The sequence below is a fragment of the Meleagris gallopavo genome, chromosome 5 (assembly GCF_000146605.3).
Source record: "Meleagris gallopavo isolate NT-WF06-2002-E0010 breed Aviagen turkey brand Nicholas breeding stock chromosome 5, Turkey_5.1, whole genome shotgun sequence".
NCBI classification, from domain to species: Eukaryota; Metazoa; Chordata; class Aves; order Galliformes; family Phasianidae; genus Meleagris; species Meleagris gallopavo.
The window spans coordinates 25155823-25181338 of NC_015015.2; the positions used below are offsets into that span (position 1 = coordinate 25155823).

At 38.3% G+C, this 25516-nt stretch overlaps 1 protein-coding gene across 7 annotated transcripts in view; it reads left to right on the forward strand.

Annotated features, from left to right (window-relative positions):
- The window catches only part of MIDEAS (mitotic deacetylase associated SANT domain protein), a 61602-nt gene that overhangs the window by 13267 nt on the left and 22819 nt on the right, over window positions 1-25516 (forward strand). For 5 of the 7 annotated variants that reach the window (XM_031553550.1, XM_031553551.1, XM_010711461.3 and 2 more), the window contains one exon: window positions 24782-24887. The exons of the other annotated variants lie outside the window; for them this stretch is intronic. The gene's annotated coding sequence lies outside the window, so the exon portion shown is untranslated. The remainder of the gene's footprint in view (window positions 1-24781; window positions 24888-25516) is intronic. 7 annotated transcript variants of the gene reach the window in all.

The window sequence follows — 25516 nt, forward strand, 5'->3', positions numbered from 1 at the left end:
GGGCGGCTTCGGGCTTCCCTTTCTGGCTCCGTGTCGGAGCTGGGGCGGCTCCGGGGGCTCCGGGTACGGCACCGAGACTCGGGGCGCTCGGTAAGGCGCGGTGGCTCGCCGCGTGCGCGGATTGTGTTTCTCTGCTGGGATTTATGCGACGGAGGGGGTGGGGAGGAATTTATTAGATAATTTCTGAAAATCCCGTGCCCCAAACGTACGGCTTTTTCTCTCTGGCAGCAACTGAAAAGGACTGATTCTTTGCAGTTTACCAGTCAGAGCTGACAATACACCCACGCACGTATGTGTCTTATATAATACTTACGGTTTTTTTGCCAGGCATAAGCGAGGTTTATTTTTGGTTTCTAAAGTCTTGTGTGTTTGCAGCCTTCAGAATTCAAGAAATATTCTCTTTGCTTGACAGAGATTCAACTTGGCAGCCTCTTTAAAACAAATAAATCATCATGGCTGTTACCAGAAAGAAGCTGTTTTCCTCCTGAGTTTGAGTGTGGTGAAAGGGCTGTCTGGAGCGAGCACAGGCAGTCAGGGGAGGGAAAGAGCGAAACGAAATGTCCTAATGCAGAGACTGGCATTAGGTTGTTTGGAGGGCGAGACTGCAGTTCCAGGCAGCAACAGCAGCAGCTTTATGACTGTGTGTAATTACAGAGTGATTGCATAGAACAGAATTGTTGGAACGAATACGTATGCATAGGCCATTGTGCCAGATTTCTGTACTGAACAAAACGTAGATTTGCATTGCGAATGCTAAATTGAGAATCTATTTTGTAATGAACTGCCATGTTCCTCTTAGACTTCGCTGAAGAATTAGAAAGGGAGAAAAGGAGAAGTGGAGTGAGGCCGATCGTAGAAGTCACAGCTCTGAAACACTCAGCAGAATCGCCACCTGTAGTGCTTGCAGTCTCAGGGGACACCAGCAAGCTGGTTGAATCTGTGGGTTTGCTTTTCTGAAGTGATTATGCAGAAAGTGAAAATCAGTCACTTGCCAGTAGTCCTGCAGGTTTTGTGTAATTCCTGATGTCATCTTTTTTCTTGTTTGCTGGTGTGGGGAAAAAAAACCTCTGTGCTGAGTTCAGCTGTCTTGTGTGGAAATGGAGAGAAGAGCATTGAGGAGAGTTTTTGTGTCAGACCACAAAAAATCATGAGGTTGAAAGCAAAGCTAGACTGAACATAAGTTCTGAACATGCTGTTTCAACTTAAGCGGTTTTTAAAGAAGAGTTGCATATTGCTTAGTGATCCTGCTGGCAGTGAAAGCTGATAGATAGGACAAGATGTTGGGAGTGTGCCACAAACTCTGCAGAAGCAAGATTTTGACTGAGGCTTTGAAAGATCATCAAAATGATGGGCAATGTCATTGCGGATTCAAATAAGAGTACCTAAGATTGGTTTTTCAGAGGTAATGATTACCTGTAATTTCCATCAGTTTAATTTTGTCTTGGAAATCCTTGGAATTTGTGTAACTGTGTAATCTGATCCAAAAGATTTCAGATCTGGTATTCAGAATTTGCCTTTCCAGGATTAGAGAAGGTTTTCTGAAAATGTTGTCTTTAACAGTCATTGCTGAGGAGGTAATGAATGTTGGGAAGGCTTGTTTTGAGCCCTATGATGGAAAGTACTATAAAAAATGGAAAGTTGCTTTAAAATTCCTTGGTATTCCATTAGAACATGCTATTTCAGTTAAACACACAGATTGTCTTACTGTTGTTAGTTTCCCCAGACTGCCAACTAAATGCTTTGTGTAAAATATATGTAACTTTGCTAATGAAGAATATAATGATGTGCTGAAGCTGTTTGTTTTGCTTTGCTGGTTTTTTTCTTCTCTCTAGCATGTGGCTAATTAACTACAACACTGGACTGATCGCTTGACAAATTCAGTTCCGTAATGATCCTTCTGTAACTTTAATGGGATGCTTTATTTTAATACAAAACAAGCAAATAACAAATATCTTTTAACCTTTCCATTACTACGGCGTTCTGTTTGTAGATTTTTCTTTGTATTGTTCTTCATGTCCTGACTGGCTCTATATGTATGTAATCCTTGATGTTCTAACATCGATGGCTTCTGGGGAAAACTCAGAGTTGTGCTTAAGTATTCCTTAAATCATTTGTGGTAGTGGTGCAATTCAGTCATTCCTTATGTTAGCTTTTGCTTTCCCCAGTTACGTGGTTTGAGAAAATATTTCCGGCCAGGATTCTTTGGACTTGTATACAAATGAGGAGATAACTTTTACATGTGTGAGTTGTCCTGTGGTACTCTGGGGAATTAGTCATAGACATATGTTTATTTCCTATTTGCAAAAAGAAGCTTAGCCATGCTAACCTTTACACGACCAAGGTGCATGAGAATAGTGGTGATATGAAATGATGAGGTCTGCAGCACAGTAAGAGCCTTCCAAGAGCCTACGTGCTCATTCCAGAGGTGAGTTTATGCTTCTGCATTTTCATTCTTGTTGTCACCCATATGTGGTAGCTGCAGAACTGCAGATGTTTTCGAGCCTATGATGTTATTCCGTCAAGCTACCAGGCAGTCCTTCAAGGTGCCTCAGTGGAGGGCCTCTACCACTCATTGGAAGCAGCCGTCTTGGGGATGGGAGTAGCGGGTGTGGTGAAAGGGAAGGGGCTCAGAATGCAGGGAGACAAATGGCTACTGTGAATCAGAATGATGATCTGTCTAGCCTGTGCTCCTGTCTCCAAAGGTAAGAGGGATTACTATGTATTTCAGCAATTCTTGGAGAATTTCTACTCAGGAAACTCGTCTGGTGTTCTTTTAATCTTAGGTAAGTATTTAGCAGTTGCTTTTGTGACCTACTGATCAAATCATGGATTTAGGATATTGAGAGGACTCATATTAGGGATAAGACATTACTGGTTTTTGTTGAGGGAAGAAAAAAATAAGGCATTGGGTGACGTCTTAGTATTGGTTACATTAAATTATAGCTTATGCTAAAACCAAGTGCTGTAAGTGTGCATATTGTTTCCAGTGCAGTTGTATGCCAAGTGACATAAAAGGAGAGAGAAACTACTCAGTGTTCATCATACAGAACATTGGTGGGGGCAGAAGGCAAGCATTCAAGTTTTGCAAGACATGTCCAGAAAGCTGGCAAATTCTGGCACGGGCAAGCCGAGGCTAATGAGTCAGCTTCCAAATGGAAGACTTGTCATTGAGCAATTTGTAAATGGGAAGGACGTGCTGCTAATTCAAGGAAATATCATCCTTAGCACCTCCCCTAATAATTGGAATAGAGTGGCACAGAGCTATCTGTCAGAGGGGAGTTGTTCGTGCTTGAATCATGTGTTCTCTCTGGTGCGATTTCAGCATTCAGACCAACAAACCCATGTCGTGATGTGTAGATCCATGAAAGAGGTGATTGCTCAAGCAATAATTTAAGTCTTTGCATTGCATGCCAGCAGCTTGCATGCCGTGTGAAAGATCCTTGGCAGCTACAGCAGCTCCCTGTGCACAAATGGCATGTGTTTCCAGCGCTAGGCCGCTCAATAGGTGCTGTGCAACATTTTGCATAACTTCTGTTTCAAATGATCTCCAACTGTAGCCCTTTTACAGTGCTCTGCTGAGCAACTCAGGCAGCTGAAAAATATACAAACTGTTACGAGAAAAAACTATGTACTTCTCACTGGAAAAAATGTGAGTGCATGCTTCTGGCCAGGAGCCAACATTCAAGTATTCAGGAGCAAATGAGCAAATGGGGATGCAGGAATAAATGTTGTGATTTAATTATTTACTTTTCTGTATTGATGCTTTTTATCAAGTTTGGTGCAACTTACAACCACTTCATTTCCAGGCCCAAATTAATATGATCCACTATATAATGGCATGGAATATATTCAGATAGATGTTCCTTGAAATTTATATCTTTAAAAAATCGTTGTTCATTTTAAGGACAGATTACACGAGTGCATCTTGTTGCATTGATAGCTGCTATTAATTAAGAAGTTAAAAACTGGGAAAAAAACAAAATTTGAAGGGGGTAGGAAAGTGGTTAGTATTTTTATTTATTTATTTAACAGCATCTTGACAGGTCTGCAGGAAAACATGGAACAACACTTTTTCTTGTAGTCTTTAGCATTTGAGAAACTGCAATTTTCAATATCATTTGACTTAAGTATTGGTGAAGATTAAAACAAGTTAAATGCCATTAATGAAGCAGTGAACTGAGAAACAGTTCTGATACGTTTTCTCACTTTATCTTGCTGATTTGTTACACGTCCAGCATTAGCATGCAAAGAAAAAGCAATTGGAATCAAGTCAGTATTCGGACCTTACTTCTTTGCTATATATACTATCTTCGCACATGAAAATTGGTCCTCAATTCCTTGGCCTTCCCCTGCACTATTAGGAGAGGCTATAATATATATATAGAGAGAGAGATATATCCTCTTTGTCATATTTGTTTCGGGAAGATAAATTATTTGTTTGTGTATTTATGTATGCACACAAACTGTTTATATACATTCTTAAATCTCTCATCATCTTATAACTCAGTTTTCCTGAGAACAGATATTTCTTTTTCCCATGGTGTTGGAGAGAATGGTTGGTAAAGAAAAGCTGTTCTTTTAATCTTGACTATCTTTCTTGTTAATCTTAATTTATTGTTTAATTGTGTTTGGTATTATTACTGCTATAGTGACCAAGACAGGCATTGGTTTTGACTGCAAGGATTGTTCTTGTCTTTTTACCAAGAGCATTTAAGTGAGAAGATTTTAATATACTGGTTTGGCTTTGCAGATTGGATGTGGGCAGAGTTGTATGGTTAATTCCCAGCTACCAGCTCATCTGCATCACTTCATTGTGGGTAAACTGGAATCTGTTCTCTGAAACTGTGCTGTGTGGGACTAGACCTGCCTGAATGCTTGTCGTCTTATCTCTGGTGTGCACTGTGATAGTTTCTGAATTCTAAATAATCTCCAAATTGCTTTCTTATAGAATAGTGATGTTGTGTGATTTCAAGCTCTATGTGCTCATAAATGCTTAGGTGTGCAATCTCTGTTATTTCTGTGCATGCTTACGATTCCTTGAGCATCTCCTTTTGGACTCCTACATCTGCCTCTTAGCATAAAGTACATTATTTAGAGTTTTTATAATAATATGAATCAACTGTCCTTGCAGTTTCATAGTATCCTTAACATTTTTGGTTCTTGGTCCTGAATAGGTAACTTCAGATATTGAAAAGTAAAACAAAGAGCCATATGTTAAAAATATCCTTAAGATTTTACTTGAGTTTTTTGTTGTTGGTTGGTTGGTTGTTTTTTGTTTGTTTGTTTTGGTTTGTTTTTTTGGCCATTAGGAATGTCTTATTTTCAGGCTTTGTTTTTTCTTAGGTAATGTATTCTTCATTCTTTCAAGCACTTCCTGAAAGCAAAGTTTGCTTTCATTTGGGAAATTACTATGCTTGGGTGGAGAAGAATTTATGAAGCATTTTTCTATTTTTCAATTGCTTTTATATCATTTCAGTACAAAATCCTGGCACTACCAAATCCCCTGTGAGAAGAAAGAGAGCCACAGCCCTAAGGCATTCTGATTGCCATAATGACAATTTAAAATGCCAAAGATGTTCATATATATGTGAAACTGGCACTGAAAACCGACTGTCCTTATAGTTTAGTTTCATTTCATGGCTTAGAAAATTCCAAGTCGAACTGTTATTGTTGAACCTTTTTTTGTCAAGCCCTGGATGTTATCCTGCACATGCTAAATGTTAGGAATGTTCATAACATAATCTTCATTACATTGAATTAAAATTGTTCATTTATTTGGAATATTTGTTTATTGGAAAGCTATTGATTTTTCCCCACAATTTTAAAATATATGTATTTCAAGTACATACATGAATAAATCATGTGGACTTTCTCCGTCAAAATTTGTTCATTATGTTTTAATGGATGTTGAGTTGTTGGGGGAGGAACTTATGAATATACTGTGAATGAAAGCTGGGAATCAAAATGCATTACTGCATTCTTCTTATTATTAGAGTTTTAATTGTCATCCTTGGGCATTTGGAAAGTCTTTTGCACGTAAAGGGTGTTATTGCAGTAAGCAGAGCAAAGTGTTTCATTTGCTTATGGGCTTCATTTTTCTAATTCAATTTCAGTATTTAAGTGATCTTTATTGCTATGATTTTTTAAATATATGTGGGTATATAAAACACATCTTGAAACTTCTTTCCTACTGAAGCATGAGAGCTGTTTGACTCTTTATCTTTTTTGCTGTAGCGCTAATCATTCTTTGGTGAAAGTGAAATATTTCAGCTATGACACTAGCTGACTTTTTGGATATTACGGCAGTTTTTTTCTTTAGAAAATGTTCTGTAGTAAAATACTCTTTTACTGCTGAAGAATATGGAATTCCTTATGAGCGATTCATTTTAATCTGAATTTGTGATGCAAAAAGAATGAACATTTGACATATTGAGGTAATAAAAACCTAGGAAGATTGGAATGCATGATACTTGCTCTTAGATTATACACTTAAGTGAATAATGGGCTGCCTCACAGCCAACTTAATTGAAGTCAGTGCTTCATAATTTTTTCCTTAAAAAAATGAACAAATCTGATCTGAATAAGATTTTAAGTTTTTCATTTGCATAAATTAACATAGCTAGCTTACCATTACAAACAGGAAATTAAGATACAGAGAGCTTTGTTCAGAAAATAAGTAAAATGTAGATTTGAATCCTTGTGCAGTAAAATTTTCTTCTACAGCTGAATGACCGCTTAAGTAATGGCCGCTACTGATAATAAGTTGCACATTGAAAGATTTAGTTTCCTTATTCAGGTAGCCTATCCTGGCATTTCAAGACATGCTAACCTGCCTGCTTGCACATGTGTTCAGGGATGCATGCTTTTTTGTTTGTTTGCCTAAGAGTGACGTAAGCATACATGTATGAAACTGTGCAGCACTGGAAGCAAACAAATGAAAAAAACTCAGGCATGCTTGTCATGAAGGAAGGAGCAAAGCATCCTCCAAAAAAGAGAAAAGAGCATGGTTCAGAGATTGGCCTGCAGGCTGTACTGGTGATTTTTAACAAGTCTGTGGATATCTCCACAAGGCATCTCTGTCAGAGATGTCATTACCTAAGTATGAGAGCGAAGGCAGTGGCCCAAATACTTGCCAACATCAACAATTTCTTGGCCACGTAGATGGGAATAGTTGCTTAAAGAGACAGACAGCTTATCTGATATTTGGAGTTGGTAGTAAAACACCTGTGTTGGCAAAGTGCTGCTTCTTTTGTGCCGACTGTCTCTGGGTTGGATGACGTGTAACAGCAAACAAAAACTCCAGTATTCAAACCGGTTCACATGTGAGTTGGCCAAAAGGCAGAGACGCCATAGATGTTTTCAGCAGCTCTTTGTTGTCTAATGCAAAAAAATGATTTGCTAAGGAGCAAAATGTTCAGGTTTTCTCTAGTCTCCTGCTGAAAATTTGAGCAGAAATCTGCTGATGAATGTTTGCGAGAATAATTCAAATCTTTCTAAGATAGGCTGCTTCTCTTCTTTACATCATGACAGCTAATTAAGATGACTTCTCCTAATTCTCAGGCTTTATGACACAGATAAATTCACAGTTACGCTATTTTTCTTTCGGGTTTTGTGCCACTATGGTTTCACTGCAGCTTTGTGGAGTTTTAATTTGAGTAATATGTAACAAAGGTGTGGACTACACTTAGACCTTTAGGTGAGCTATAGATAACCCTTTTGTTGAAAGCAAATTTGAGGATCTGAACTGTTAGTGAAGTTGCAATCTGTGACTCTGCACAAGTATTTCTTATGGAGGCCTGTTTGCAGGAACACAGCCTGGAAATTGAAGTTAGAGAGTGCTTTCTATTGTATTAATTGGGTTAAAATGTTTAAGAAACAGCAACCATACTCTTGGTAGAAGCCATACTTCTTGGTAGAAGTCCGATGGCTATTATTTAGCCTTTAAAAATCTTGACTAAAATCTTACTCTTGGTCTCTTATCAGCCCAAAGTGCTTTTAGTGTTTTATCTCCTAGTTTAAATAGTGTTAACAACAGGTGACTGGAGGGAGGGGGAAGTGTTTGCATTCGTCATTCCATTGAGACTTTTATCTGTCTGTAGATGCAACAAGGCGCCTGTACTGAAAGCGAAATAGTCAGCAGTGAGGGACATGTACTTGGAACCTAGACGAGCATGCTCTTTGTCCTGACCCAGAGTGCCATTAGGTCTTCCAGTCATAAAATTTGCTGTTTCTAATACATGAGTCTACACATTTACAAGCTGTTAGGCAACTATGAGCGAAGACAGAGTTGAAAGAGAAGGGAAAAACAAACAAACAAACAAAAAAAAAACCGACAAAAAAACCAACAAAAAAAAAAAAACCGGAAAAACAACAAACAAGCAAAAAGCAACCCTGTGTGCAGTGAGGACACACTGTCTGATATTATAGAACATACATTAAAACTGCTTCTAGCTTTCTCCCCTTCTTGCTGCTCTCTCACTGCTGACAGCAGTTTACGTTATTTGTGTCTTGTTATCATCCTTCTTTCAAGGCAGGTAATTGTCCTCCTTATATGCTAACAAAGGCGCTACAGAGCCATGCTCTGACCTTGCAAATAATGGCATAACATCACCGGTAGGGATAGAGGCTCTGCTGACCCAGAGGAGCTAATTGCTTGGGGTTCTTCTGAGGGAAAAGCGTGATGTGGGAATCTGAATTCACAGCTGCTATAGCTGTTCATGTTGTCAGCTACTTTTGTGCAGGGGGTCACACCCCCCTCGAGCCCCCTGTTTGAGAAGAGGTTGTGTTGCTCAGAAAAGGCTATAGGCACTCTCTTTTAAATCCAAGAGTCTGTGCTGTGTGCTGCCAGCAGACAGTGGTACCTAAGCCTTAGATAGTATAGCAGCTCGTTTTCATTCACATGAGTGTTTGCACATAGTTTGCACATGGGCCCTTTTGACTGAACTTTCTCAGTACACCCTGGTTAAAAGGCTGGTTTTCTGTTCCCTGAGAGACTCTTAGTCCCTTTACGCATGTTACAGAAATCTGCAATGTGGAACTGAGACTTCTGGATTCGTCTCTGAAAGTGAGGCACCAATTTCTGTATGGAGCAGACTGAGTAGAGTTTCCCTAGCCAGATTACTCACACAGCTTTAAATCAGGCTGTCAGTGAACAGAGCTGTTACGTCCATGGTTCTGTGTGCTTAGGTGATTTGTGTGGCTCCTATGCTGAGGTTTTTTTCTTGTTTCTCAGTTGTGTGACCTTGGCAGCGTCATCAAAAATGCAAAAGATAGAAGAAACGGAAGAGGTTGATCAACTTGGTCTTTTGGTGCTTTGTTCTGGGATGTTTTTCACAGATTATTTTAAACTTATCAGCTGCTGTGTTGGGTTTTCATTGCTGCAATCAACAGAACTCAGTTTTGCTGTGTGTTTAAATAGTATTCTCAAGAAAGCTGTTGTTTCTACATGACTTGATTTATGAGAGAAAAGCACCGTTTGGAGGTGGAATGGTATTCTGTGTTTAGAGACAGCTATAACTGAGTTACTGTAAGTGACAGAATTTGCTTTGGAAAATTGTTCTAGTTGAAGTATGGAATGCCTGACTGTTTTCAAATAGTCGCCTGCACCGTACAGTTTAGATGCATGGAGGAAATGTGAAAACCTATTGCCATCTTCAGTTACTCAACTAGTTTATTTTTGGGAGCTGATGAATTGGCAGGACATAGTGACCCTGTGTGAAGGGGAGAAGTGACTTTGACTGCAGGAAGCTTGGTGAATATTTTATCAAGTTCCTTGCTACTACATCACTGTGACAGCTTTAATGGAGAATTTAACTCTTTGCTTTCCCACTGGGTATTTTTGTGTGGTGTTGATAATTTTCATGAAAATGTGATACCACTCTGCAAACAAGAAACTACGTAACGCACAACAGCATATTTGAAGCATATTTGAAGACTGGTAGGCTATCTTGTTTTGAAAAAGGGGAGGAAAAAAACCTTCCCTTTTAGGAGTTTAGGTGGTAGACTGCTATTTTGTAACTCCTTACTATTGTTAAATCCTTCCTGGGGAATAGCTGGAGTTTGAAATTGGTCCTGGGTACAAACCGCTGCGAAGTGGAAAAGACAGAGCTGTCTTGCACACAAGTACTATTGGACTGCAAACAGTAAGAGGAGTACTCATTATGCAGAAAAGCACAGTTGTATTTTGTATGACGTTGGTACAGCTATTTCACAGTGGCTATACAGACCACTGCAGACAGGATCAAATACTGACAGTAACAACTGTGAAGTGTTGCAGAAACGTTGCCCTTCCTATTATAAGTTCTCATCCCATGACTGACTTGCACAGAGCTATTACCTCTTAGCGTAAAACATAAGAAAGACTATGAGCAGGAAAGCTTCCTTGTGGTGTGCTCCTCCTAGCTGTGCTACTGCTGCAGTCCTTGCATGGAGGACTGATACAAGGCCACATGGAGTATATTTTGGACAAACGTTGGATTTCTTCTGGCCTTTAGTATTCTGTGCTGTTATGCTGTCAGACATTCTCAACTGTGCCATCAGTCTAACTGAAAATTTCTTTATTATTTGAAGTAAGTTACTTGAAAGTGCATTGTGGATGGCGTTACTTGCAGGTGTCTTAATGAATGCAGCTTTAACTTTTCGTTACTCTTAATCACTCCATCTCCATCTATGTCATCTCTTTGCTCATACAACTCACTGTGGCCTCACAGCAGCATTTCAGATTTTCTTGCAAATGCTGAATTTTGAGAACAGATGACTTAGCAATCATTTTGATGGGGAAGAACCACCGATTTAATTTTTCTGTGTTACTGCAGAAAATTTTTAGAAATGGCAGCTGCTGAAGAAATAAAGCAAAAGTTAATAGTTGGACTGTTGTGTGGACTTCTGTAGGCTATTCTGCTTTAAAGCAATTATATGAACAATTTCTTTTAATAAGAAAGATCTGAAAAGTTCAACACAATGTACAGAATGATGTCAGCTTATCTGTTCAGCAACAGTTCTTTACTATTGCTAAATACAGTTGCTGGAAAAAACGTCTTCATTCTTAAAGGCAGTGATGATATTGTTTTGGGATGAGTTTTTTTCTAAAATGTTTGTTATGTATTTGAGTTAATTTTTCTTCTCCATATCCTCCATGCTATTTTTAAATTTAATTTTAAGAAACTGATAACTTACTCATTTGCACAGCACTTCAGTTGTTCCTAGATTTAGGAATAAAAGCTTTCTTTGTCACACTTAATTTTAAAAATATTTTTCAGCATATTTTTTTTAATTATTTTGATCTATTTTCTCCCCTTTGTAGATCACTTTACATGAAAATTTGAATTATCACAAATAGCTTGTTAGTTAAATATAATTACATTTATATATTGTGTGTATGTATATATGTATATGAATGTATGTAGTTGCACTTTCGTATTGCTTAATAGCTTTTTCGATAGCTTAAATTTCTGGAAGTGAGAAGATCTATGAAGCCCTGGATGGTTCTCTTAGGTGAGCTTCATTCCCAAATGTAAATGAATGAGTGCTACAATTGCTATTTACTGCAAAGATTCTGTGAATAAGCTGAAGCCTGCATAACTTGATCAGATTGCTTGTGTAGTGCCTGTTTATTTAGGGGGACAATACATCATTATGAGAAAAAATATATGTAAGTAAACTTTATGAAGAATTACTTCCATTTAAACTGGTTCTTACCTGTATTATATGTAGTCATGAAATAAACGTATGGGTATATATGTTCAGTGTAGGTATAATATATACCCAAAGTAAACTAAAGCTAGTTAATGATCACAGATCCTTATTGTTGTGACTTCAAATAAAAAGTGCTTTGCAAGTAGCATAAGTAGCATGCCTTGGAAGTTGAGGACTGAAGCAGTAGAGAGAGATACTTTTTGTTGTTGTTTTTTCTTGAAGGTTGTGAGTAGTAGTGTGTGAGTAGTTAATCTGTGAAGAGCAAAACAAAATCATTCCCTTTCTGCAAAGTCTGAACAGTGTGTTGTAATGAGGCTCTTCTGTCTAATGTATTGTTCCAGCAAGCTTACTTCCTTTCTGATGCAGAAGTTGAAAAAACAATTCATTACTCATGGAAATGCAAAACAAGTAGTCATAATTAAGACCAAAATGAAATGATGGTATTCCAGGATGCCTCTGGACACAGGACTCCACGCTCTTGCTGCTGATTTCCGTCTGTCGCCTCGCTTGTCTTTGCAGGGTGTTTAGTGTCTGGCAGGGGCAGGTGGGGGACCCTAAATGGGTGGAAAGGGCCGTGCACGTCACAGCAGCCGCAGGTCGTGGCACGCCAGCAGCCTGCGAGGGCTGGGGGCTGCCAGGTGCCTGGTTCTGAGGGCAGCCTGTGCTTCCTGACCCCCGGGGCTCGTGGGTTCAGCTGCGGGGTGAACACAACTCCTTTCAGGGATACTGTTTCTTTAGGCTAGGGCTTGGGTTCTTGTTCAGCAGCTGATGCATTTCATGGGGAAACACAACGTCGAAAAAAGCATGCTTTTAGACTCCAAGTGGCTTTGGAGCAGCTGTACTACAGCTAAATAAATATAACCCGCTGTACAAGGAAATAACTTTTCTACCAGATATGTGCACAGATGGGTTGTAATCATACTGAGGCCAGCATTTGCCTCAACGAGGGAAGAAACTTGTCTGTGGAGGGCTATAAATGAAAGTTCATTCTTACCCTAGTTTTGCATCAGCAATTTGAGAACGCTACTCCGCAAGATGCCTAATAGGAATGAGATAAACATCTTAGGGAGTCTGAAAGATTGAAGGATCTAGGGAGAGACAAGCCATGAAGAAAGGGAGGACTGTGCATTACAATTAATTAATCCACAGATGCACAGAAATGTATGGGAGCAATTATTTTACAGCGGTGTGAGTGAATCTGGACCAGAGGTGTATATACCAGAAGTACAAACAAAGCAGGATGTTAGCACGCTCAGAGAACGCAGGGGAGAATAGCCCTTATCTGTCAGGATGTGCATAGGGAAAGAACATTTTATCACCTCCAAAATACTGGAGTAATTTTGAATGTAAAAGATCTTTCAGAAGATGAAGATTTGGAAGAGATTTAGTCATTACAGATAGACTTCCTAACATATTTGGCATTAAATAGAGAAAGTATACAAAGCTAAAATTACAACAGGCTGCGCTTATAAGAGCCACTGTTGCAGACTGGATTTTTCGGAAAGGAATTACAATGCTGTGGTAGTGGATCTGGTATAAGATAATGCTAGTTTGTTGTGTTTTTTTTTCCCTTAATGAATACTTTAAATAAATATTCTTAATTATTTCAAAGATACTTCAGTGAAAAGGGAATTCTTACTGCTAATGGGATTCTATTTTGAAAATATAATGTCAAACTGAAAACAAACGTGAATTAAAACAATACCCTTCTGATCCTTAAAATAAATGAGTCGTATCTCCTGGCAGAAATGGTACCAGTGTCCAGAAGAGGCCACGTGATGGAGTTGCGTGCCTTAAAGACTAACGTGACTGAGTTGATGCATGTATTTGCAATTCTATGCCTTCCATTCTTTGGTGTTCTTTTTTTTTGTTATTATTTTTGAAGGCTTTATGCTTTTGCATGGGAAGGAAGTGGTAGTCAGTGTTTGGTTTTAATCATGGAGCTTTTTCCACAGAGCCTCAGAAGGACAGCGCTGCTTTTGCTGAGATCTGTGCAACAGAACAGACTGCACCAGAACTCTGGCACAAGCTCTCTGCACTCCACAAGTCAGCCTTCCACAGCCCTTAGCAAGTTGGTCTCCAGTGATTATTCTTACAGTATGTTGATTTAATGCACAAAACTACTTCAGGGAATTGAAGCCAAAATTCTGGAATTAGAAAGCTTATCGTTTTTGAGTGTGTATCCAATTTGTCTGGATTTGTTTTTGGAGTAGGAAGGGAGTGTGTTAGTGTTATTTACAAATATACATCTCCTCTCACTCCTCTCCAGAATGATTGTGAAAATTATTCCTAGGCAAGTTTAGTAAAGCAGCTAAATCTCTGTCAGTAGTAGAAATCATTGTAAGGATACCGAATAGCAAGAAAAAGAGTGGGTGGATATTCTTATGGAAGAGTTACTTATTTGCAATGAACAGGAAAAGAATGCTTTCGTATTCTGCTGATGAAAGTTTTACTACTGCAGGCAGTACTAGGCAAGCAAAATATCTTTAATGCTATGGATTTTATTTTAAACTATTCAACAACCACCAGAAGTGTTACTTTACTTGCTTAAGGTATAAAAAGCTTCAAAAGCTGGAATGTGGTAACAAATTTCCTTTTTTAACATTTTTTAACATTATATATGTTAAAAAAGATCTGCTTACTTTAGAATTTGACTAGGATGCTAGTGAAGTGACACTGGAAGTTGACCAACTGACAAATATTTTGTACTTTATTTTTTTCTCCCTGCTGCTGCTGTTAAAAACCCGCATATCTAAATCCAATGTCTAATGAATGTTATGGGGAGGTACGTGTATGAAAAATTAAAGTAGATTTTCAAGAATTCATAATAAATCTTTGAAGCTGTAAGCAGTCCCTACAATGATAGTGGAGAAATTTGGCACACTTTTCTTTCTGTAACGAGAAAATAAATGTTTGCTCCTCTTCAAAGGGCAAGTATTACATGTAAAAATAAAGTATATGTATTAACAGAAGTGGAAGGTATGGGAAAACTCTTTATTTCTTTAAAAGTTAGATGAGGAGCATAACTATAGTGTTGAATAACTTTTTCTTTAAGGATTGTAGCTGTCCAAATATGTCATATTGCATTTAGGTAAGATAGAATTAAATAAATAAATGAGAGGAATTTAAACTTTGAGAATTTAATTAAAAATCACAGTAAATAGTTCTTGCAGGTGCATAATTGGATGATTCATGTCTTTTGAAACATTTGTCATACCATGATATCTTTATGGAAGCAGGTAGGTATATTTAACTGGATAGCATCTTCTAGAAAATGGACAGAATGTGCTGGGAATGTAAGTGCAGGGAGCAGTGCATCTGCAGGAACTAATGTGCTTGAAAAGAGGTATTTTATTCTTCCTCTTAATCATCTTCTCACTTCTCCCTGTATCCCTGTGATACAATAAGAGTGGAAACAAAGAGCTGTACTTGGTCTCTGTTTAAAATTGGAAGTAGTAAATTCTTCAGTTTTGAAAAAAGCCAGAAACTCTGGACCTCTGAAGCTGCTTCACAATGAGGGGGATTTTCTGCAGGTGCAGGCGGGAAGCTTTGTGCCAACTCAGGGTTATGCATCTTGGAGGAGGTGAGCTCAAGATACCTGAAGAGTAGAAACTTTGTTGGCTGAAGCAAAGCTGTAAGTTTGCATGATCTTAGCCTGCTACACACAGAAATGATGTAAATTTAGAAGTCGCTCTGTCATCTGAACTTATTTTCCGGATGGTCTTAAAATATGCAGGTGGCTATGATTTTTTTTGTTATTTTTTTTTTTCTTTCTGTTATTCAGTTTTCTGGCTGACAGTACTTTGGTTAGTCCGATACAGCATGTTTCATCTGCAAGGGAAAATTCCATGCTGATTGTTCAAGATATGTAACAAAGAGTTACAAAGCCAAGAATATGAGTAGTGAGAGATTTAGGAGCAGAGTTGACATAACAGCTTAATCTACTGTAATAGGTGAATTTCATCACGCTTGTGTCCAAATTATTACGTGTTCTTTCTTTCTATGTAATGCTGCGTCTTAACATTCCTCATGCATAACTCTCAAGGCTTTTTATTTTAGTGAGCAGCTGCTATAAATACATAGCTTTTTATGGAAAGGGGAAAAACAAGACATACTTTCATCTCTGTTGTGTTCTGTTAAAACCCTCGCCCTTATTTTTTCCTCCATGACACTTTATTATATTTCACAACTGAGTGCCTGTGAAAACACTGGTTTAGCTTTCTCCCTTCCATTTGCCAGAAGGCTGCTGTTTGTGCCTCGGAGCCCCTCAGCTCCTTGTGAGTTCTGGGCAGGCTGCCGCCATCTCAGCCATGCTCATTCTAAAAAAACACCATCAGTTGTGGTCTTAGCTTCCCCGGAGATGGGATTAACCAAAGCATTTGGAGAATGCAGGGGGGTGGGTGCTCACCTCCTCCAGGGTGCCCTCTGGACAGGGGCAATCCATATGTGTGAGCTTCCTGTGTGCCTAATTTGCTGCTTGTCTGTGGTGCCTCGGATGTGGTGGCTTTGGGAAAAGAAGAAACTTCTATCCCCTTGAAGTGGTTATTGGGAATGAGGTTGTGAAGACAGGATTATGTGTGTCATTTAATTATTAAAACTGTGGCCTTATAGGGTTTGAGGATAAATAGTAAATGTAGATATTAAAAAAAAAAAGATTAAAAAATGTATTAAAGATAAATTATTCATGGCATAAATCAGTTTATTCCCTTCTTTCTTCATTTTAACTTTTTGCTGTATGCAGGGAAGAGATGTGATGTGGTTATTCAGCACTGTTACCTAATCCCTAGACAAAATTATTCTTAATGTCATGCTTGCACCTGAATAGTCTGCCCAGTATTCCTTCATTGCTGCATGTGAGTCCTAGGCACTAATATGGCCAAGACTGTTGTATCATTGTGCATATATGGCTTATAGGTAGCAACTCTATTAAAAGCTGGAAAAATATTCTCAGATCCACAGTAAACCTGCACTGACTGCTATGTTCTTGAATGTATTGTTAAGCATGGCATTTCGTAGTATCTCGTGGGCAGACTGAAATGGAAATAGAAGTTTCAGGCAAGTTTCTTTTACCTTTTAGCCAACCTAGGAATGGGATTTCAGGCTGAATAAGAAACTAGAGATCATTAGAAGGCATCCTGAGCTGCGGTCCCTATTCTGTCATAGACCTCTTCAGACAAACCATTTCTTAGCCCCTCTCTGATTTTGTCCTCTTCTATAAAAAGGGAATAATTGCAGTTCCCTCCCCTTACTGAGGCGTTGCCAGAGTAAGTATGTTAAAGATATATGATGCTATTATTCTGTGGTTATGGGGCCATGCACCTGCAAAAATAGAAAATGCTGTAATCCAATTTCTGTACTACAGCACAAAAAATGAAGCCACGGATAATAAGAGGGAGTATACTTGGTTATTGTTATCGTAAAAAAAAATAATAATAATAATTAAAAAAAAAAGCTACAATCCCACCAATCCAATTATGTTCGCAGAAATGGCAGTGTCTTTTCCCCGCAGAGGTTGTGAACTGCACAAAGGCACTGCAGAGCACTGCATCTGCACTCAGGGTTGGTTAGAGATCTCTGGTATGATGCTGCCATAAATGCTGTTAGAGTTTTCCACAGATAAGGGTGAGTGAACCTTTATGTACTTTAGAAAACACTGTAATTTTCTGTCAAAATAGCTTTAATATAGACATGGAGATGTGGAAAGTTCTAGGGGATGTATTAATTGGTAGTGTTCTATACTTTTTTTCCTAGATTTTAGTGCATGTGTTCAAAATGAAGACATCTTGTGGATGTAGTCTTTAGTTGCACTGTGTGAAGGATTAAACAGAGGATGGAATGAAAATCAGGGAATTCCAGAAGAATAATCTCTTAAAATCATAGAATGGTTTGGGTTGGAAGGGACCCAAAGGATCATGTAGTTCCAACCCCCTGCTATAGGCAAGGACACCTCCCTCTAGACCAGGTTGCACAAAGCCCCATCCAGCCTGGCCTTGAACACCTCCAGGGAGAGAGGTCTTGTTGGCTACATTTGTACTCTTTAGCGCAAAGCTAGTCACACACAGAGACAACTCTGTGTTTATCTACTAAACATACAGAATGTTGCACATTAGGTATGGGATGAGGTTGTATGATTGGTGTTAATCTATTGCTTTAGTGGTTGCAAAGTGTTATGTAAACATTAAGTGATCCAATAACAGCAAGCTTGTTTGTGTGTAAGTTCCTCTCACTACTTTCCACAAACTAAAGTTTTATTCAGTGTAAAATCTGGTAGAATGTTTTTCTGCCTCAGTTGGTTCATGGATCCCAAATGCTTTTCCAACAGGGAAAACAAACAAGTTTGTTTCTGTGTAACAAATGCCAGTCTGCTGGCAGAAGGCTGGACATTCTTTCTTGTTGTTTGGAAACCTGTTCAAAATAGTAAAGTCATCAGAAGCTGTGGGATATAAGTTGCACTAGTGATCTGTTTGAGATGAGTATTATCCTGCTGATGAAAAAAAGCCAAATGTGTTATGATCAGAAAGGAACATTGATCTCAGAATTTCTTTTTTCTTCGGTGTAGGATAGGTTGATTGAATCCATACACTTTAAGAATCAGTTAGTTAGCCTTTTGTTGTTGCTGTTCTAAAATTTATTATTATTATTTTTAAATACTTAGCGATTTATTTTGGAATGGGCAACAGCTTAGAACTGATCCTGTCTGTTTTTTCACAAGTATAAAGGACTAAACAGTTGGTTTTATTGGCGGTCATATCCTCAGCAAATATAGTTTGTAAAGCATAATATTGAGTGAATGACCAAGAATATTATAACTTCAGTTAGAATGTATTTCTAGAGTGTACTATATACATGTAGAAGGCAATGTAAATGCATGTTATACTTCTGACCTGCTTAACTCTCACAGAATTGCATGTGCAGGTGGGTAAACTGAAAAGCTTTTGTTTTTTATTTTGTGTTTAATTTAATCGTGACTTTAATTTTGTCTTTTACTAATAATTGAGTTTTTTGCTGAATTTAAAATAGCTTGGCAATGATTCTTGGTAAAGGACACTTTTTCCTGTGCTATTTTTGAACAATTTTTTTCCATGTTGGTTATAAAGTACAGGGCAGGTCATTTTGTTTCAACTAAGGTTGTAGAGCTGCTACTTTCAGGAAGTTTCTGACTTTGCTCTGAGTAAGTTTGAGGCTGGTGTCACTTGTGCCCGGTTGTCAAAGTGCTTCACAGCACAGGTTTGGTCAGGAACACGATAGGAATGGATGAAGCTTACTTTGGATTTAATCCAGTATTGGTGCCAACCATCTGTTCTTCTTTCCTCCACTGAAATCCCTTGCGGTAAATGGAGGAGAGTCTGGACAGGTAACTGGCAGGGAGCTCTGAATGCAGGGGCCTGAAGGATGCTCTGATTCTTCAAATAAGGAAGACAAAATCAGAGTGTTTTCCAGGCCCCTCATTCTTTAAAGTTCTGTGTTATATTTATTCATGTCTTTCATTACTCCTACCTCTACTACTAACTAATGTTCATTTGCTTAGCTGCATAGTTGATCAAGAATTTAGTGTAACAAATCAGCACAATAAGAAGATTCTCTTATAGTCAGCAGTGACAAGACTTCTTAAAATACATTATTTTAGAAATCTGAAGTCTATCTCTGCTATTAGTAGTTTTGTAAAAGATTAGCTCAGTCAGTTCTGGCATCTGTTTGGCTGCAAAAGTGGGTGCGGACAAACTGTGAGCAGCACTGTTCCAGATTAGGTAAGTCTATTTCTGGGCAGAGTAAGACAGAGAGAGGCATATCACAAAAGAACAACTGTGTGTTAATATTTGTGTGAGCTTTTTGTCTTCATATTTTTGTCTTCCTCTCTCTTTGATTATCACTATGCTGTTGCATCATGTCTCAAATTACACTTAAGTTTTTTTGTGGAAGAATCACTGTCTGGTGTATTAGCAGGTACTGTTAAAGATAATATCACTTTTGTGATCTCAAAATACTTAACGGATATCAAGGTGTTGGGTTTCAGGTATTATTCTCATTACAAAGTCTTGAAAGAATTGGTGAAGCACCCAAACTCTATACTGGCCCACCTAGATATCTGTCTGGCTTTGTGTTGGAGTGCTGGAGAGATCAAGATGGAAATAACTGAACCTGTAACAGTTTGTCTTGTTATGGCCTAATGCAGTCGCATGCATTTTCTACTCAGGGCAAAAGTGCAGAGAGATTTGTTCTGTCTCTAGGTTGTATCCATCCAGTTCTGCAGCTGGTGTGTTTGTGGTGAGAGAGGCATGTAGAGAGAAGGATGCACTGTGGCTGTCAGCTGTGTGAGAGCAAGCAGTTTTTGGCTCTTGCTATTCTGACTTTGGAGCCTTCTGTAATTCCTCTATGTTGGATTGAGTATTGCTCTCTTTGTTGCTAGTAACTGCCTTCCCTGACAGCTCCAAACAAAAAAGCTTAAAATAGCTATCTAAGAGCTTACAATTAGAAGAACAATTAACCCGTTTCCAGTGGGAAAGCATAGGACATTCATGTAACTTTACAAAGACTGGAAGCAGTGGTTTATATTCCTTAATTGCTCTTTCTGCTCTCTAAGGCTGCTTGAAGTATTTTAGATCATGGTATTTGTCATGATGATGGATTATAATTAATATTCCAAACTTCAGTTCAGTTTATAAACATTAACTAATTTTAGAATGTACTCTGTATTTATTTTGTTAAAGTGTAATTCTGCACTGTGTTTTAAAGCCATTTGTAAAGAAGGGCTTTCCTGCATTTTTATTTACAAAAGGGTTTATATAGCTGTCTCTTTCTGATAGCTCTCTCTGAGAACTGCATGTCATTACAATGCAAGATGACAGCTAAGAGTCTGCTGCAAATCATGGATCTTTTAGTTTTCTCAAGGTGAGCATTGGGCAAAATTTCAGTTATTTTGGAAATACCAGCCGAACTTCTGCTTGTATAGATTAAACTGAGAAACTAATTTGTATTCAGTGTAATTCCTTTTCAAGAGCTGCTAGAAACAACATTGTCAATTCGTTTAAAAATAGATCAGATTCTTTTTTTTTCCCCTTCATAGTTTAAGTTTTATGTCTATTAACTTTTAGAACTCTGCTGTGTTTCTTTAATAGCTGTCTTTCCTCATCCATGTGATTTTGTTCTGGTGGAGCTGTCTGTGTATGCCAGTAAGGACAAAATAATAATCAGCTTTTAATAGATATTTTCTTTGTAATGATTTTTGTATCTTTTTCATCTTCTTAAAACAAAACTAAGTGGAAAATCACAGAGATTGAAAAACAATCCTCCAAGACTTGTGCTGAGCTTATAGCTTGAACTGAGAAGGGCAACCCAAACCACGGGTTATTTTTGTCAGGTTCCTTGAAGATGCACAACTCCCTCCTAATATAACTGTTATCTGAAAATTTCCTTTTGAGACACATCCATGGTGCTTCAAAACCTCTTAATTAAAATCAATTACATTCTTCTCTGTAACATACTGTGTAGTCGAACACATCAATACGCTTAGATAGAGAGTGGAAAATTATGTCCTTATGTGTAAGTGGTAGGCCAAAATTTAATCAGAATGTGAACTTTAGGACCATTCGAACATAAAGGAAAGGCTGCTCAATTAAATAACGTTCCTGAGAACTTGTTTTCACTGCCTCTCCAAATCTCTGCCATGCTTTAGTGCAATAGGCTAGAATATTTTACTTCAGTAGGATTTGTATTTCTCCTTGGTTTGGTATAGTTAGTACCTTCTTCTTAAATGTGTGTATTTTTCCCAAATAATGTGGCAGTTATACATTTTGCATTGTTTCGCTCGCTGTAATTAGCTTATGATGCTGTGCGTCTGGGATGGTGTAAATAGCATCAGCAGTTCATCACATAAGATGGAGTAATACCTGCTACCTGATCTTCCTTCAGCACATCCATTCTCTCCTCTGCTTCACGTCACAAAGCTAATGGATTTCACTTCTGAATGCCTGCTGACTGATTTAATACATATTCATCAGTTCCCAGCCTCTGATAACGGGGAAGTGGAAATACTAGCAAAGTCATCCTAACTGTGCTGTGCCAGAGGAAGTCAGTCACAGCTTCCGCCTTTCTCTGCAATAGAAATGGACCGATTACATGAAAATTTGCATTGTCCTTAGAAGGCTTCAGCATGTCTATTCATTTGGGCATGTTTGTGCTAGTCCCAGGCAGACACCTTCAAGCAATGGTGAAAGTTCTCGAGCTCCCTGGGTTATTTTTTTCCTTTTTGTTATGGCCTGTCTGTGAAGCCATTTTCCTTTGATCCCTTAGTCCCAGTTAAGGGCAAGCTGTAAAGCATTCATTTTTTTGCTATACTGTGCTGTTTGAACAAGCAAGCCTTCCCATTTCCCACGGCATTATTATATAAGAGACTATTATTTTAGTCTCTTATCAGGAAGGATGGAGTAATTGATACTTGGCTTATTGTTGTCATCTTTTAAACTGGAGACTGTTCAATTGGTTGGTTTTTCTTGTTCACTTTGAGCTTCAGTTGCTGCTCTTCTGTGGTGCTAGACTCCTGGAAAACATGCCTTTCACTATAGAGACAGGCTTTCTAGTCATCTGTGGAAAATGCCCTACCGTATAAAGCACACTGAAGGGGACATTAAACCATCTTTCTCCATTTACCTTTTAGGCTTTCTTGAACTAGCTGTTTTGTTACTCAGTTGCTTTCAGCCTTCTCCTCCCTGTATCTATCAGGTAGATTGCTATGATTTGCTGTATTGAGTTTACAAGCAAAGTCTATTTTCTACTCTCCCTTGTTCCCTCCTAGGGCAATCTGCAGGAAAGCTGTGCTGTTACCCTTCCAGCTGAAGGTGTCTGAAGGTGGTGAGTGGGAGGCTGCAAACAATCTGTAGGAATTCTGATGCTGCTGTCTGAAAGAAAATGTGACAAAGTACATGTGTGGGAGAGGCTTCTGAGAGAGAGCTTGAAGCTGTTTTCATATGCATAGGACATGGACAAGCTGTGCAAAAGCTTTGCAAATCCTCTACCAAACACAAAAACTGTCCCATATTTTCATCACTTCCTTGGTTCTTACCCAAGACTGTTGCAATCTCTGGCAGTTTGATAGAGGCCAATTTGCGTTCGCTGGAAAAATTTCTTGTTTGTGATATGCCATAAATCTCCAGTCATTTAAAAACATTAAAAACCAACCAACCAAAACAAAACAAAAAAACAAACAGAAACAAAACCCAGTCACTGAATTATCTCTGTCCTGCTATTGCACTGGAGGAATTCAATTTTCTTTGCCTTTACTGGGTGAATGTAAGTAGCTCATCCTATTTTTACCTTTCTTATCCTTCTTGGTTTGGAGGGGGACTGATAACTAGTATTCTATATTTTGTTCTTGATCTTTTTTTGTCCTTGTTTGTTGCATGATCTTAGAAGTAAGTTCCTTCCCCTCTGTTCCTCACTGGTAAAATGTGCGTTATGATTTTTACCTGTTTAATAAATACTGGATTTGATTATATGATGAGCAAGTTCAAGGGGAACTGCTAGATTGCTCTCTCAGGACACTGGCTAGCTTGCTACATTTGACTTAAATGCAACAGTTATTCTTGGAATCTGTTAATTAACATTAAGTAATTGAGCTTTCTAAGGGGAGATCAGTAATTTGAGTTCCTGGCAGCAGGAGGGTTTTGTTTAGGGGAAATGATCTAATTGCTCTAATTCAACAGATTCCCTGCAAGGATCTGACAGCACTGTTGTGAGTAAGGCTGAAAATGTACATTAGCTAACACTTGTGAACATTTTTTGTTTATCACATTAAAAAAATAGATGATTGAAATACTTAAAAGCTAGAATTGTAGTGGTGAAACAAAATGTTTTCTACAATTCATTATAATTTTCTGCTTCCTTAGCTTTTTCAAGGTTTGAGGTGAAATCGAAGTCTTTCCAAAATCGTTTCTACCATTCTCTGTCAGAAAATATTGCCTGCAAACAATGCCAAAAGACGTTAGGAATCTGCACAATATGAACTTGCTTATCATGCCAAGTGTAGGGGGTGTGGCAGATAACTGAGCAAAGCACAGGACTGCACAGCCCTCAACAGATGGATTGAAGAGTAGTGTTTAATGTTAGGTCAGTGTGTGAGGTCACAAATTTGGTATGTGAAATTGTGAAGTATGTTTGCACTTAATGGAAGACAGCATGTAAGGAAAGAGAGGAAGTAACGATGGGAGGTCATTACGTAAACAGGCAAAAAGTGATAAATGGAGATGTAAAGGAAGACTTGTTATAAGAATGATGACATTGGGACGTTTTCAGCGCGTCCATCAAATCAAAAAACCTCTTAATGTTAATTTAAGAAAAATACATGAAATTAAAAAGTTTTTGTAAGAAGCTCTCCAGCTAGGGATAAATAATGATTGCATGGTTGCAGTGAGTAGGATGTCTAAACAATTCTTCAGAAGCCGCTTTCTGTTAAGTGAAATCTATTAATGGCACCTCAGGGCTGTCGCTTGCCTAGTGTGTGGCTCTGAATGCCTCGGTCCTGCACTCCTCAGATCTGTGTGTCTTGAAATTATTTAATTGAGAGCAGCATCTTGCATGTTGGCAGAAACCTCTTCAATCCCATTATGTATTTAAATCTTCCAGATGACGTTTCCTAAACTGGAGACAGATTTTATATGCTTTATTGTCTTCTTTAATAGGGCTCAAGTGCAGAGAAATTTTAGCTAAAAATGCTAACTCTTAACTTCTCTCAGTAATGTGGCACAGGTAACTTACTGTATGTTCTTTCATTCCATGAAATACTGCATCAGCATCCATTGAATATGTTTATCTAATTCTTGTTAATCTAGAATAAAAAGCTGAACAACGCACATGCGCACGCACACACACACAAACAAAACAAAAAACAACCAACCTTAGAAATCTAAAAATATCTACAGTACTAAAGGAGGTGACAACCTCCAGTTGGCATTTTTCTGAAAAGAAGTTGGAAGTTGTTCTTACGTGCCAGGAATTCAGGAATTCCTGGAAGTGAAAGTGACAGTGTGTACTAAATTTTAGAGTTATTAAAACTAAGAGTACTGATGTTAGGTTTTGCTTTTTCTCTGTGCAGTGTAAAAGCAATGCAGAGTATCATAACACCTCAGTATATCTGGAGAAAAGACACATTATCTTCTGGGAATTATGGTATCAGAACTGGCACTGTGCCTTGTTTGAAGGTAAGAACTCATCAGAGATTCACTGCTCCAAAGCACACTTAAGCCTGGAAGTGTGTTGTCACTTTGCTACTTCAGTATGACTCGTGCTGAAATTAGAGTAAAATAAAATCTCAGAGCAGGTAATTGGTTGGGATGATGATAATGTGAGCTCATCCCTTGAACTCAGGGAGGGAAGCCTGCTTAGTCATAGAGCTAGCTGTGCTCAGCCAATGAAGCTGCCAAGTGTGAGCTTTCCTGCAGAATAGTCATGCTGCAGCTTGAACATCTTTTCAGCTTAAACTATGGACTATTATTATTAAGATGACCTACGAGAAATCATAAAAGCTAATGTTGTAATATTTTATCATCAAACACTAAATGCACTAAGTCCCTTCCTCTTGGAGACCTGTCAGTTACAATTTCTTCATTTTTGCACATAGTTGGGAGAGTTGGAATTTTCACTGTCTTTTGTTTAAAGTGTCTGCAACACTTCTCCTCTCTAGGAGTGCAATTTTCGCTATCTTGGTTTTTGTACTGCTGTAACTACAGTTCTTCAGTCATTACAATCTTCTAAAGTGACAAGGTAACTTTTGTAAGAGGCACACCGTATTTTTTAGAAACCTCTTGTGCTCCTTTAGGTTATCTCTGTT